The following is a 13,731-nucleotide window of genomic DNA, read 5'->3' on the forward strand; positions in this document are numbered from 1 at the left end:
ACTGTACTCAATACAACATGTGTTTAGAACATGTTAGGGGGTACCCTTGTTCTAAGAAGATCAGAATGAAACATAACAAGACTAGAATCGAACACTGTAATCGATGTTGTTAACCTCAACATATGATCAGAACATTTGTTTGATGTGTTCAGAGCAAAAGTACAATTTTGATGATTTGCGCAGCTAACTCGCTCGGTAAACGATGTGGCCAAAGTATAACTTCAAATTATTTACCTTCCATCATTCGTCTTGTGTGTAAAAATCAGTCGAACAAGCTATCGCATAAACATAGCTGAAAAAAAATCGTGATAGGGTATGGAACCCAGGGGTTACATCTTGTCAGAAGAGCAAAAAGGATGAAAGGACTCTTCCTCCTCCTTACCGCACATTCCTTGGCTAAAGGGCTAATGGGCTAAAGGGCTAATGGGCTAAAGGGCTAATGGGCTAAAGGGCTAAAGGGCTAAAGGTGCAACAACCTCGTCGATCGCTATCAGCAAGAACGCTTGTACTTTGTAGAAAATTAATCTTTATTTGTAAATGGTTTCATGTTCAGAACAAGGAATGGAACCTAGGGGTTACGTCTTAACGTAATAAAATCCCCGAGGTGCGATGAGTTACGTTTTTCGAACTAGTGTTTGGAACACTGAACTTTTCAAGATGATAGCAGAGAGTTTAGCAATGTTCTGTTGTTGGATTTTAAATTCCGCGCTACAGCATGCATAAGGTGGCAGCCTTGAGGTTTACCGCCGTAAAGATGGCAAGAGTGAGGTTAACAATGTTCTGTTGTTGGATTTTAAATTCCGCGCTATAACATGCATAAGGTGGCAGCCTTGAGGTTTACCGCCGTAAAGATGGCAGCAGTGAGGTTAGCGACGCTCTATTGTCCTTCAAAGTGAGGTTAGGGTTCGTCAAGAAGACAGCTGTCAAAAAAGCACGTGGCTATGTTTACCAAACAAGAGCACGTGGCTGTGACGTCACGGTCACGTAGTATACCGCCTCAGCATGCAAAGTTTAATGTCTACAACTACGTAGTAAACATTCTGCTATGTTCACAAGATTTTTTACACATAACTATTCTTTATGCTTTAAGTTCATTCACATAGGCTATGCTAAGATAGCAGCACAAACACATGCGAACTTTGTACATTCTAATGGAATAAGTTTAGTACTATGTGCATCATGGATACATGATATGTGTACGCATTTAAACTTGACTATACGTAATGCTGCTGCTTTGTTTACAAGATTTTTATACATTGCTATTCTTTATGCTTTAAGTTCGTGCACACACAAGCGATAGTCGTACGCTCTGGCAGGAGAAGTTTAGTACGACAGTCGTTGCATACATTATCGATAGGTGATGTGTACACGCTTTAGAACATAGCTCATCTTTATGCTTTAAGTTCGTGCACATGGGTTTGGGATACACAAAAGCGATTGCTATATGCTCTAGCGGAAGAAGTCTAGTACGATAGTCGATGCATGTAAAATCGATAGGTTATGCTAAGATAGCAGCACACTTACATGATTTTAGCACAATCTAGTGGAAAAAGTTTAGTATGATAGTCGTTTCGTGCAAAATCATTAGGTAATGTGTAAACGCTTTGAAACAAGGCTATTCTTTGTACTTTAAGTTCATGCGTACAGGTTATGCTAAGATAGCAGCACAATCTAGCGCAAGAAGTTTAGTACGAGATATGCAAAATGGATAGGTGACGTGTACACGCTTTGAAGCATGGCTATTCTTCGTACTTTAAGTTCATGGGTATAAGTTATGCTAAGATACCAGCACAATCTAGCGGAAGAAGTTTAGTACGAGATTCGATGCATGCAAAATCGATAGGTGATGTGTACACACTTTGAAACATAGCTATTCTTTGTACTTTAAGTTCATGTGTATGAGTTATGCTAAGATAGCAGCACGATCTAGCGGAAGAAGTTTTGTACGAGAGTCGATACATGTAAAGTTGATAGGTAATGTGTACACACTTTGAAACATGGCTATTCTTTTTACTTTAATGTCATGCGTATAGGTTATGCTAAGATAGCAGCACAATCTAGCGGAAGAAGTTTAGTATGATATTCGATACATACATTATCGATAGGTAATGTGTACACGCTTTAAAACAAGGCTATTCTTTGTACTTTAAGTTCATGCGTCTTAGTTATGCTCGCGATAGTCGATGCATGTAAAATCGATAGGTTATGCTAAGATAGCAGCACACTTACACGATTTTAGCACAATCTCGTGGAAGAAGTTTAGTACGAGAGTCGATGCGTGCAAAATCATTAGGTAATGTGTACACGCTTTGAAACATGGCTATTCTTTGTACTTTAAGTTCATGCTAAGATACCTGCACAATCTACCCGAAGAAGTTCAGTACGAGATTCGATACATGCAAAATCGATAGTTGATGCGTACACGCTTTGAAACATGACTATTCATTGTACTTTAAGTTCATGGGTATAGGTTATGCTAAGATAGCAGCACAATCTAGCGGAAGAAATTTAGTACGATATTTGATGCATGCAATAATAATGTGTAATGTGTACCCGCTATGAAACATGGCTATTCTTTGTACTTTAAGTTCATGTGTATAAGTTACGCTAAGATAGCAGCACAACCTAGCGGAAGAAGTTTAGTACGATATTTGTTGCATGCAAAGTCGATAGGTAATGTGTACACGCTTTGAAACATGGCTATTCTTTGTACCTTAAGGTCACGCGTATAGGTTATGCTAAGATAGCAGCACAATCTAGCGGAAGAAGTTTAGTACAAGAGTCGATGTGTGCAAAATCGATAGGTGATGTGTACACGCTTTGAAACATGGCTATTCATTGTACTTTAATTTAATGGGTATAGGTTATGCTAAGATAGCAGCACGATCTAGCGGGTGAAGTTTAGTTCGATGGTCGATGCATGTAAAATCGATAGGTCATGTGTACACGCTTTGAAACATAGCAATTCATACTGCTGCTCTGTTCCCAAGACTTTTAAGCATAGCTAACCCTAATACTGCTCTTAACGACGTCGAGCTAAGGATTGATTACGTGACCGTGACGTCACAGCCACGTGCTCTTGTTTGGTAAACATAGCCACGTGCTTTTTTGACAGCTGTCTTCTTGACGAACCCTAACCTCACTTTGAAGGACAATAGAGCGTCGCTAACCTCACTGCTGCCATCTTTACGGCGGTAAACCTCAAGGCTGCCACCTTATGCATGTTATAGCGCGGAATTTAAAATCCAACAACAGAACATTGTTAACCTCACTCTTGCCATCTTTACGGCGGTAAACCTCAAGGCTGCCACCTTATGCATGCTGTAGCGCGGAATTTAAAATCCAACAACAGAACATTGCTAAACTCTCTGCTATCATCTTGAAAAGTTCAGTGTTCCAAACACTAGTTCGAAAAACGTAACTCATCGCACCTCGGGGATTTTATTACGTTAAGACGTAACCCCTAGGTTCCATTCCTTGTTCTGAACATGAAACCATTTACAAATAAAGATTAATTTTCTACAAAGTACAAGCGTTCTTGCTGATAGCGATCGACGAGGTTGTTGCACCTTTAGCCCTTTAGCCCTTTAGCCCATTAGCCCTTTAGCCCATTAGCCCTTTAGCCCATTAGCCCTTTAGCCAAGGAATGTGCGGTAAGGAGGAGGAAGAGTCCTTTCATCCTTTTTGCTCTTCTGACAAGATGTAACCCCTGGGTTCCATACCCTATCACGATTTTTTTTCAGCTATGTTTATGCGATAGCTTGTTCGACTGATTTTTACACACAAGACGAATGATGGAAGGTAAATAATTTGAAGTTATACTTTGGCCACATCGTTTACCGAGCGAGTTAGCTGCGCAAATCATCAAAATTGTACTTTTGCTCTGAACACATCAAACAAATGTTCTGATCATATGTTGAGGTTAACAACATCGATTACAGTGTTCGATTCTAGTCTTGTTATGTTTCATTCTGATCTTCTTAGAACAAGGGTACCCCCTAACATGTTCTAAACACATGTTGTATTGAGTACAGTGTTCGATTCTAGTCTTGATCACTTATTTCGTGTTCTGAACACATCGATCAATGTTCTGATCACATGTTGTACCGAGTACAGTGTTCGATTCTAGTCATGATCACTTATTTTGTGTTCTGAACACATCAATCAATGTTCTGATCACATGTTGAAGTTAACAACATCGATTACAGTGTTCTATTCTAGTCTTGTTATGTTTCAATCTGATCTTCTTAGAACAAGCGTATCCCCTGACATATTCTAAACACATGATGTATTGAGTACATCGTTCGATTCTAGTCTTGATCACTTATTTTGTTTTCTGAACGCATCAATCAATGTTCTGATCACATGTCGTATCGAGTACAGCGTTTGATTCTACTCTTCTTATGTTTCGAAATTCTAAACATGCGCAATAATGTTATCGCTGCACACGCTTGCCTTCGCGATGCAGGTTTAAACTTGTTCGATATAAAGCTATGCCTTGACATAAGAGGCGGAGGAGGAGGTAGAGAAGGAGGAGGAGGAGGGGAGGAGGAGGAGGAGGAGGAGGAGGAGAATGATAAGGCCTTAACAGCCTATGTATAGTCGCCATTGTTTAAAGATGATAGCTGTCAAAAGAATTTTTCAAATTATCCACCACCACATTTCAGCTAAAGAGGGCAGCAGGGTGCTCTGTTGTTTAAGCGCATAGAATTTCAAATTGCCCTCCACCACATGCATAACAGCAGCTGTTATCTTGCGCAGTAGCCTCTAAGCTAGCTTTCTTCATAAGAGTAGCCGCCATCTTGTGCGAGCACCCCTAGGCCGTCTCATAAGGAGCTATGTATAGTCACCATTTTGTGTCTGCCATCTTGCGTAAGCATCCCTAGGACGTCTCAAGGCATCTTGTTTCTCATAAGAGCAGCCACCATCTTGTAGAAATAGATAGCTGCGAATGGCAAAGGGCTTAAGTAGGAATCGAACCGTTGATCTCATCATTAGACTATGTTTTTTATTGTTCCTGATACTACGAACCTACGTATTAGGCGGAAAAATTTTGTCCGTTTTGCTCTACGATGCATCGTTTTCGAGATATTTAACATTTTGCATTTAAGCCTCCAAATTTAATGAATCGAACCTGCACGGCACGTTATACTCTCTACCATAGCTAAACCTGATCATGTTACGAAGACTCGCTTCAATACAAGCTAAAACAGAGCAAATGCCAAAGGGCCTAAGTAGGAACCGAACCGTTGATCCCATCATTAGACTATGATTTTCTTGTTCCTCATACTGCGAACCTAGGTATTAGGCAGAAAAATTTTGTCCGTTTTGCTCTACGGTGCACTGCTTTCGAGATATTTAACATTTTGCATTTAAGCCCTAAATTTAATGAATCGAACTAGCACGACACGTTAGCCTCTAAGCTAAGAGCAGCAGCCATCTTGCGCAAGCACCCTTAAGGCGTCTCATAAGGAGATGTGTATAGCCGCCATCTTGTGTCCGCCATCTTGCGCAAGCATCCTTAGGACGTCTCTAGCCATCTTGTGCAAGGACCCTTAAGCCGCCTCATAAGAGCAACCGCCACGCCCTTAAGGCGTCTCATAAGGAGACGTGTATAGCCGCCATCTTGTGTCCGCCATCTTGCGCAAGCATCCTTAGGGCGTCTCTAGCCATCTTGTGCAAGGACCCTTAAGCCGCCTCATAAGAGCAACCGCCATCTTGCGCAAGCATCACTAGGGTGTCTCATAAGGAGCCTTGTATAACCACCATCTTGCGCAAGCATCCCAAGGGCGTCTCATAAGAACCTTTGTATAGCAGCCGTCTTGCGTAAGCACCCTTAAGGAGTCATGTATAGCCGCCATCTTATGCAATTAGCGTCGAGAGAGGACTGCTGTAGAATTTTTCTTTTTAAATTATCCACCACCACATTTCAAAGGTATCTAGCTAAAGATAGCAGCACTGCGTATGACAGGTGACGAATTTACATCTACTGCGATAAAGAGGGCAGCACGGTGCTCTCTGGATTAAAGATGGCGGATGATAGCTGCACGTGGCTATGTTTACCAAACAAGACCATGTGGAATTTGCCGCCACCACATTTCAAACTAAAGAGGGCAGCACTATGCTCTGTTGATTAAAGATGGCGGATGGTAGCTGTCAAAAAGCACGTGAGTTTGTTTCCAAACAAGAGCATGTGGAATTTTCCAATTTGCCGCCACCACATTTCAAAGGTATCTAGCTAAAGATGGCAGCACGGTGCTCTCTTGATTAAAGATGGCGGATGATAGCTAACAGAACTTTTCAAATTGCCCGCTACTACATGCTTAAGGTAGTAGCCATAAAGAGGGCAGCACGGTGTTCTGTAGATTAAAGATGGCGGGTGATAGGTGACGAAATTGCCCGCATGATAGCAGCACGGTGCTCTATTGATTAAAGATAGCGGATGACAGCTGTCAAAAAAGCACGTGGCTTTGTTTCCCAACAAGAGCACATAGAATTTTTCAAATTGCCGCCACCACATTTCAAAGGTATCTAGCTAAAGAGTACAGCACTGTGCTCTGTTGATTAAAGATGGTGGATGGTAGCTGTCAAAAAAGCACGTGAGTTTGTTTCCAAACAAGAGCACGTGGAATTTTTCAATTTGCCGCCACCACATAGAGGGCAGCACGGTGCTCTCTTGATTAAAGATGGCTGCTGTCACGTGGAATTGTCTGCTACCACAGGTACCTAGCTAAAGAGGGCAGCACTGAGGTTTGCGATGCAAGATGGCTGCTGTCAAGAAGCATTTTTCAAATTATCCGCCACCACATTTCAAAGGTAAGTAGCTAAAGAGGGCAGCACTGTGCTCTATGGATTAAAGATGGCGGATGACAGCTGTCAAAAAAGCACGTGGCTGTCAAAAAGCACGTGGATTTGTTTATCTCGAGCTAGTGAGGTTAAGTTGGTAGCACTAAGGTTTAGGCCCGCCAAGATGGCAGCACTGCCGATGACAGGTGACGAAAGAGGGCAGCACAGCGCTCTGTAGTTTAAAGATGGCGGATGACAGCTGTCAAAAAGCACGTGGCTGTCAAAAAGCACGTGGCTTTGTTTATCTCGAGCTAGTTAGGTTAAGTTGGTACCACCGAGGTTTATTCCCGTCAAGATGGTAGTACTGAGGTTAGCGATGCGTTGTTGTCTGTCAAAAAGCACGTGGCTTTGTTTACAAATCTGTCAAAAAGCACGTGGCTGTCAAAAAACACGTGGCTTTGTTTACCTCATGCTAGTTAGGTTAAGTTGGCACTACTGGGGTTTAGGCCCGTCAAGATGGTAGTACTGAGGTTTGCGATGCGTTAAAGAGGGCAGCACTGTGCTCTATAGATTAAAGATGGCAGATGACAGCTGTCAAAAAAGCACGTGAGTATGTTTTCAAACAAGAGCACGTGGAATTTACCGCCACCACATAGAGGGCAGCACTGTTCTCTCTGGATTAAAGATGGCGGATGACAGCTGTCAAAAAAGCACGTGAGTATGTTTTCAAACAAGAGCACGTGGAATTTGCCGCCACCACATAGAGGGCAGCACTGTTCTCTCTGGATTAAAGATGGCGGATGACAGCTGTCAAAAAAAGCACGTGAGTATGTTTTCAAACAAGAGCACGTGGAATTTGCCGCCACCACATAGAGGGCAGCACTGTTCTCTCTGGATTAAAGATGGCGGATGACAGCTGTCAAAAAAAGCACGTGAGTATGTTTTCAAACAAGAGCACGTGGAATTTGCCGCCACCACATAGAGGGCAGCACTGTTCTCTCTGGATTAAAGATGGCTGCATGTCGAAAAGCATTTTTTCAAATTATCCGCCACCACATTTCAAAGGTAAGTAGCTAAAGAGGGCAGCACTGTGCTCAAAGATGGCAGATGACAGCTATCAAAAAAGCACGTGGCTGTCAAAAAGCATGTGGATTTGTTTATCTCGAGCTAGTGAGGTTAAGTTGGTACCACTAAGGTTTATTCCCGTCAAGATGGCAGTACTGAGGTTTGCGATGCGTTGTTGTCTGTCAAAAAGCACGTGGCTGTCAAAAAGCACGTGGCTTTGTTTACCTCGCGCTAGTGAGGTTAAGTTGGTACCACTAAGGTTTAGGCCCGTCAAGATGGCAGTACTGAGGTTAGCGATGCGTTGTTGTCGATGACAGCTGTCAAAAAGCACGTGGCTGTCAAAAAACACGTGGGTTTGTTTACCTCATGCTAGTTAGGTTAAGTTGGCACTAGTGAGGTTTAGGCCCGTCAAGATGGCAGTACTGAGGTTAGCGATGCGTTGTTGTCGATGACAGCTGTCAAAAAGCACGTGGCTTTGTTTACAAATTCAAATCTCCCGCCAAAATTCAAATTTCCCGCCAAAATTCAAATTTCCCGCGGGAGGAGGAGGCCTCTCCCGAGAGCCGGAGGAGGAGGAGGCCGCCGAACCATCCAATTATACTACTGCCGAGGTGCCGGAATTTAGTCCCGCAGGAGTTATTTTACGTGCCAGTAAATCTACCGACACGAGGCTGACGTAGTTGAGCACCTTCAAATACCACCGGACTGAGCCAGGATCGAACCTGCCAAGTTGGGGTCAGAAGGCCAGCGCCTTAACCGTCTGAGCCACTCAACGTACTATTGTGTGACAATGTATCCACTTATGGCAAAGTTCTCTTTCACCTTTATAGTCCATTTATCCTTGGTCAACTTCTCTTCCCTTCAAGCTCCAACAAAATTATGTTTACAAAAATGGTTTAAATATTTAAGTTTACTCCTTCGATAATTAAGCATTAAGAAAGAATGTTGTCGGTCTAGAAGCTACTTGGTACTGTCGTGTATCAACAAGCGTACGCCGGAGATACATCAACGTACCCGCGATTCTATACGACGGCGGGTTATATAAATTTAGCCACGCTTGCTCGTTGGGGGCTCACGTCCCAAAACCCCCGCCACTCTTCTTTGTAAGTCAGTGTAAACTAATGTCACCCCAAAAGTTGATTTTGTAGCTCTTTACGATTATTGTAAACTATTTTTCAGGCACATCGAGAATGACTCTATCTGCATTTTTTTTTTTTTTTTTAACATTTTGTATTATTTTGATGGAATACACCTTAGATTGAGTTAGAAACTTCGATTAGGCTGAAATTTGAAGTTAGCTACAAAATGCCTCCAAACGAAAGTCTGTGTCATCACTAAAATTGTCTCAATATTTCGATAGTTTTGGGGGGGGGGGTAAAAAGTTGATCCTTTTTGGAATTTCTCCGTCGGTTACAGGCTAAAAGCTATAAATCTGCCAAATTTCAATTTTCTAGCCGACTTGGAAGATTGCATCCGCCAAATTTGTCTAGCATTTAACATTTGAACTCTTTGGAATCTTCCGTGGGTTGCAGCCTGCAGCCTAATGGCTATAAATTTGTCGAATTTCAAGTTTCTAGTTCGTCTGGCAGAGGGTAAACTATAATGCCAGTCAGTCAGTGAGCCATGCGGTTTTATATTATGTAGATTTATGGCCTTCATCTTTAGAATATGTGGCTATCAACAATGCACAATGATTAAACTATTACAGTGAAAGGAGAAAAACACTATTGGTTTTTAAAGTAAAATACATATAGAATGATCGAAAGGGCCTATAATAGAGCGAAAATACAGACAGGAAAAAATAAATATTTACACCAGTTTTCTTGAAGTATTCTGCTATTGCACTGTACACACGTAGATGTCCGATTGTCAGTAACAGCTGGATATGTGATGGAAAGCGAACCCGAAGATGCACACAATTCTGTGCGATAGGATACAGTAGAGTTCGGTCCTTCTTAATTCGGTCGAATTATGGACAAGCATGGCGTTCGTAGATCTAGAAATGGTATTCGATAATGTTGATTGGACCAAACTATTTGAGATTCTGAAGGTGATCAGGATCAGATACCGAGAAAGAAGAACGATCTAAAATCTGTATAAAGATCAGTATGCAGTGAAAAGAATCTAGGGCTTTGAAAAAAGAAGCAGTAATCCAGAAAGGTGAGGCTGGACTGCAGTTTGTCCTCTCTCCTTTCCAATGTTTATACTGAACAGGTGGTAAAGGAAATCAAAGAGGAATTTGGAAAGGAAATCACAATCCAAGAAGAGGAAATCAAAATCCTGAGATTTGCCGATGATATTATTTTGTCTGAGTCCGCAGGAGATGTGGAGAAATTGCTGGATGGTATGGGCAGAGTCTTTGGAGAGGGAGTACAAGATGAGTAGTATAATACAGGGATTCGGCCGCCACCGCCACCTCCGGCTCCCAGTGGCCACCTCCACCTCAGCCAGAGGCCTCTTCCAGTACTGCCAACTTAACCTAACTAGCGCGACAGTACTGCCAACTTAACCTAACTAGCGCGAAATTTGAATTTGTAAACAAAGCCACGTGCTTTTTGACAGACAACAACGCATCGCTAACCTCAGTACTGCCATCTTGACGGGCCTAAACCTCAGTAGTGCCAACTTAACCTAACTAGCATGAGGTAAACAAAGCCACGTGTTTTTTGACAGCCACGTGCTTTTTGACAGATTTGTAAACAAAGCCACGTGCTTTTTGACAGACAACAACGCATCGCTAACCTCAGTACTGCCATCTTGACGGACCTAAACCTTAGTGATACCAACTTAACCTAACTAGCGCGAGGTAAACAAAGCCACGTGCTTTTTGACAGCCACGTGCTTTTTTGACAGCTGTCATCCGCCATCTTTAAACCACAAAGCACTGTGCTGCCCTCTATATCGCAGTAGCTGCAAAATTCGTCACCTGTCATCGGCAGTGCTGCCATCTTGACGGGTCTAAACCTTAGTGCTACCAACTTAACCTCACTAGCGTGAGATAAACAAAGCCACGTGCAGCTGTCATCCACCATCTTTGAGCATCGTGCTGCCCTCTTTAACTACTTACCTTTGAAATGTGGTACGTTATCCGCCATCTTGCATCCGAAACCTCAGTGCTGCGCTCTATGTAGTGGCGGCAAATTCCATGTGCTCTTGTTTGGAAACAAAGCCACGTGCAGCTGTCATCCACCATCTTTGAGCATCGTGCTGCCCTCTTTAGCTACTTACCTTTGAAATTTGGTACGTTATCCGCCATCTTGCATCCGAAACCTCAGTGCTGCGCTCTATGTAGTGGCGGCAAATTCCATGTGCTCTTGTTTGGAAACAAAGCCACGTGCAGCTGTCATCCACCATCTTTAATCACCGTGCTGCCCTCTTTAGCTACTTACCTTTGACAGTTGTCATCCGCCATCTTGCATCGCCAACCTCAGTGCCGCACTCTATGTAGTGGCGGCAAATTCCACGTGCTCTTGTTTGGAAACAAATTCACGTGCTTTTTTGACAGCTGTCATCCGCCATCTTTGAGCACCGTGCTGCTATCATGCGGGCAATTTCGTTAGCTGTCATCCGCCATCTTTAATCCAGAGAGAACAGTGCTGCACTCTATGTGGTGGCGGTAAATTCCATGTGCTTTACAAACCTATGTGCTTTTATGACAGCTGTCATCCGCCATCTTTAATCACCGTGCTGCCATCTATGTGGTGGCGGTAAATTCCACATGCTTTACAAACCTATATGCTTTTCTGACAGCTGTCATCCGCCATCTTTAATCCAGAGAGAACAGTGCTGCCCTCTATGTGGTGGCGGCAAATTCCACGTGCTCTTGTTTGGAAACAAAGCCATGTGCAGCTGTCATCCGCCATCTTTGAGCACCGTGCTGCGAGCAATTTCGTCAGTTGTCATCCGCCATCTTTAATCTACAGAACACCGTGCTGCCCTCTTTATGGCTATTACCTTAAGCACGTAGTAGCGGGCAATTTGAAAAGTTCTGTTAGCTATCATCCGCCATCTTTAATCACCGTGCTGCCATCTTTAGCTAGATACCTTTGAAATGTGGCGGCGGATAATTTGAAAAATGCTTTTTGACAGCAGCTATCTTTGAGCACCGTGCTACCCTCTATGTGGTGGCGGCAAATTCTACATGCTTTACAAACCCACGCGCTTTTTTTTTGACAGCCATCTTTAAGCAACAGAGTACAGTGCTGCCCTCTTTGTTGTGGCGGCAATTTCCACGTGCTCTTGTTTGGAAACAAAGCCACATGCTCTTTTTGACGGCTGTCACCCGCCATCTTTAACCAACAGAGCACTATGCTGCGGGCAATTTCCTTAGCTGTCATCCGACATCTTTAATCAACAGAGCACCGTGCTGCCCTCATGCGGGGTAATTTCGTTAGCTGCCATCCGCCATCTTTAAACACCGTGCTGCCCTCTTTATGACTACTACCTTAAGCACGTAGTAGCGGGCAATTTCGTTAGCTGTCATCCGCTATCTTTGAGCACCGTGCTGCTCTCTGTAGTAGCGGGTAATTTGAAAAGTTCTGTTAGCTGTCATCCGCCATCTTTGAGCACCGTGCTGCCATCTATGTGGTGGCGGCAAATTCCACATGCTTTACAAACTCACGCGCAGCTGTCATCCACCATCTTACATCGCAAACCTCAGTGCTACACTCTATGTGGTAGCGGATAATTTTAAAAAGAAAAATTCTACAGCAGCCATCTCTCGACGCTAATTGCACAAGATGGTAGCTATACATGACTCCTTAAAGGTGCTCATGCAAGATGATCGCTATACATAGACGCCCTTGGGATGCTTGCGCAAGATGGCGGTTATACAAGGCTCCTTATGAGGGATGCTTGCGCGAGATGGTGGTTGCTCTTATGAGGCGGCTCAAAGATCCATGGCTAGAGACGCCCTAAGGATGCTTGCGCAAGATGGCGGATGCAAGATGGCGGCTATACATAGCTCCTTATGAGACAGCCAGTACAACATGTGATCAGAACATTGATTGATGTGTTCAGAACACAAAATAAGTAGAATCGAACACTGTACTCGATACAACATGTGATTAAAACATTGTGTGGTGTGTTCAGAACACTAATCGAACGCTGTATTAGGGGATACCTTTGTTTAGATTGAAACATAACAAGACTAGAATTGAACACTGCACATTGATTGATGTGTTCAGAACACAAAATAAGTAGAATCGAACACTGTACTCGATGTCGTTAACTTCAACATGTGATTAAAACATTGGCTGGTGTGTTCAGAACACTACATAAGTAGAATCGAACGCTGTATTAGGGGATACCTTTGTTTAGATTGAAACATAACAAGACTAGAATTGAACACTGCACTCGATGTCGGAAGATCAGATTGAAAACATAACAAGACTAGAATTGAACACTGTACATTGATTGATGTGTTCAGAACACAAAATAAGTAGAATCGAACACTGTACTCGATGTCGTTAACTTCAACATGTGATTAAAACATTGTCTTGTGTGTTCAGAACACTACATAAGTAGAATCGAACGCTGTACTCGATGTCGTTACATGTGACCCGATACAACATGTTAGGGGATACCTTTATCCTAAGAACCGAACACTGTACAACATGTTAGGGGATACCTTTGTTTAGATTGAAACTAACGAGACTAGAATCGAACACTGCACTCGATGTCGTTACATGTGATCCGATACAACATGTTAGGGGATACCTTTGTTTAGATTGAAACATAGCAAGCCTAGAATCGAACATTGTTTGATGTGTTCAGTACAACTTCAATGATTAACATACACACTGTGCACATATCGCATAGCTAAAAACACACTGTGCACATATCGCATACCTAACACTTCAAATGATTTGCTTAGTACGA

Source organism: Anabrus simplex, chromosome 14 (genome assembly GCF_040414725.1).
Source record: "Anabrus simplex isolate iqAnaSimp1 chromosome 14, ASM4041472v1, whole genome shotgun sequence".
Taxonomy (NCBI): domain Eukaryota; kingdom Metazoa; phylum Arthropoda; class Insecta; order Orthoptera; family Tettigoniidae; genus Anabrus; species Anabrus simplex.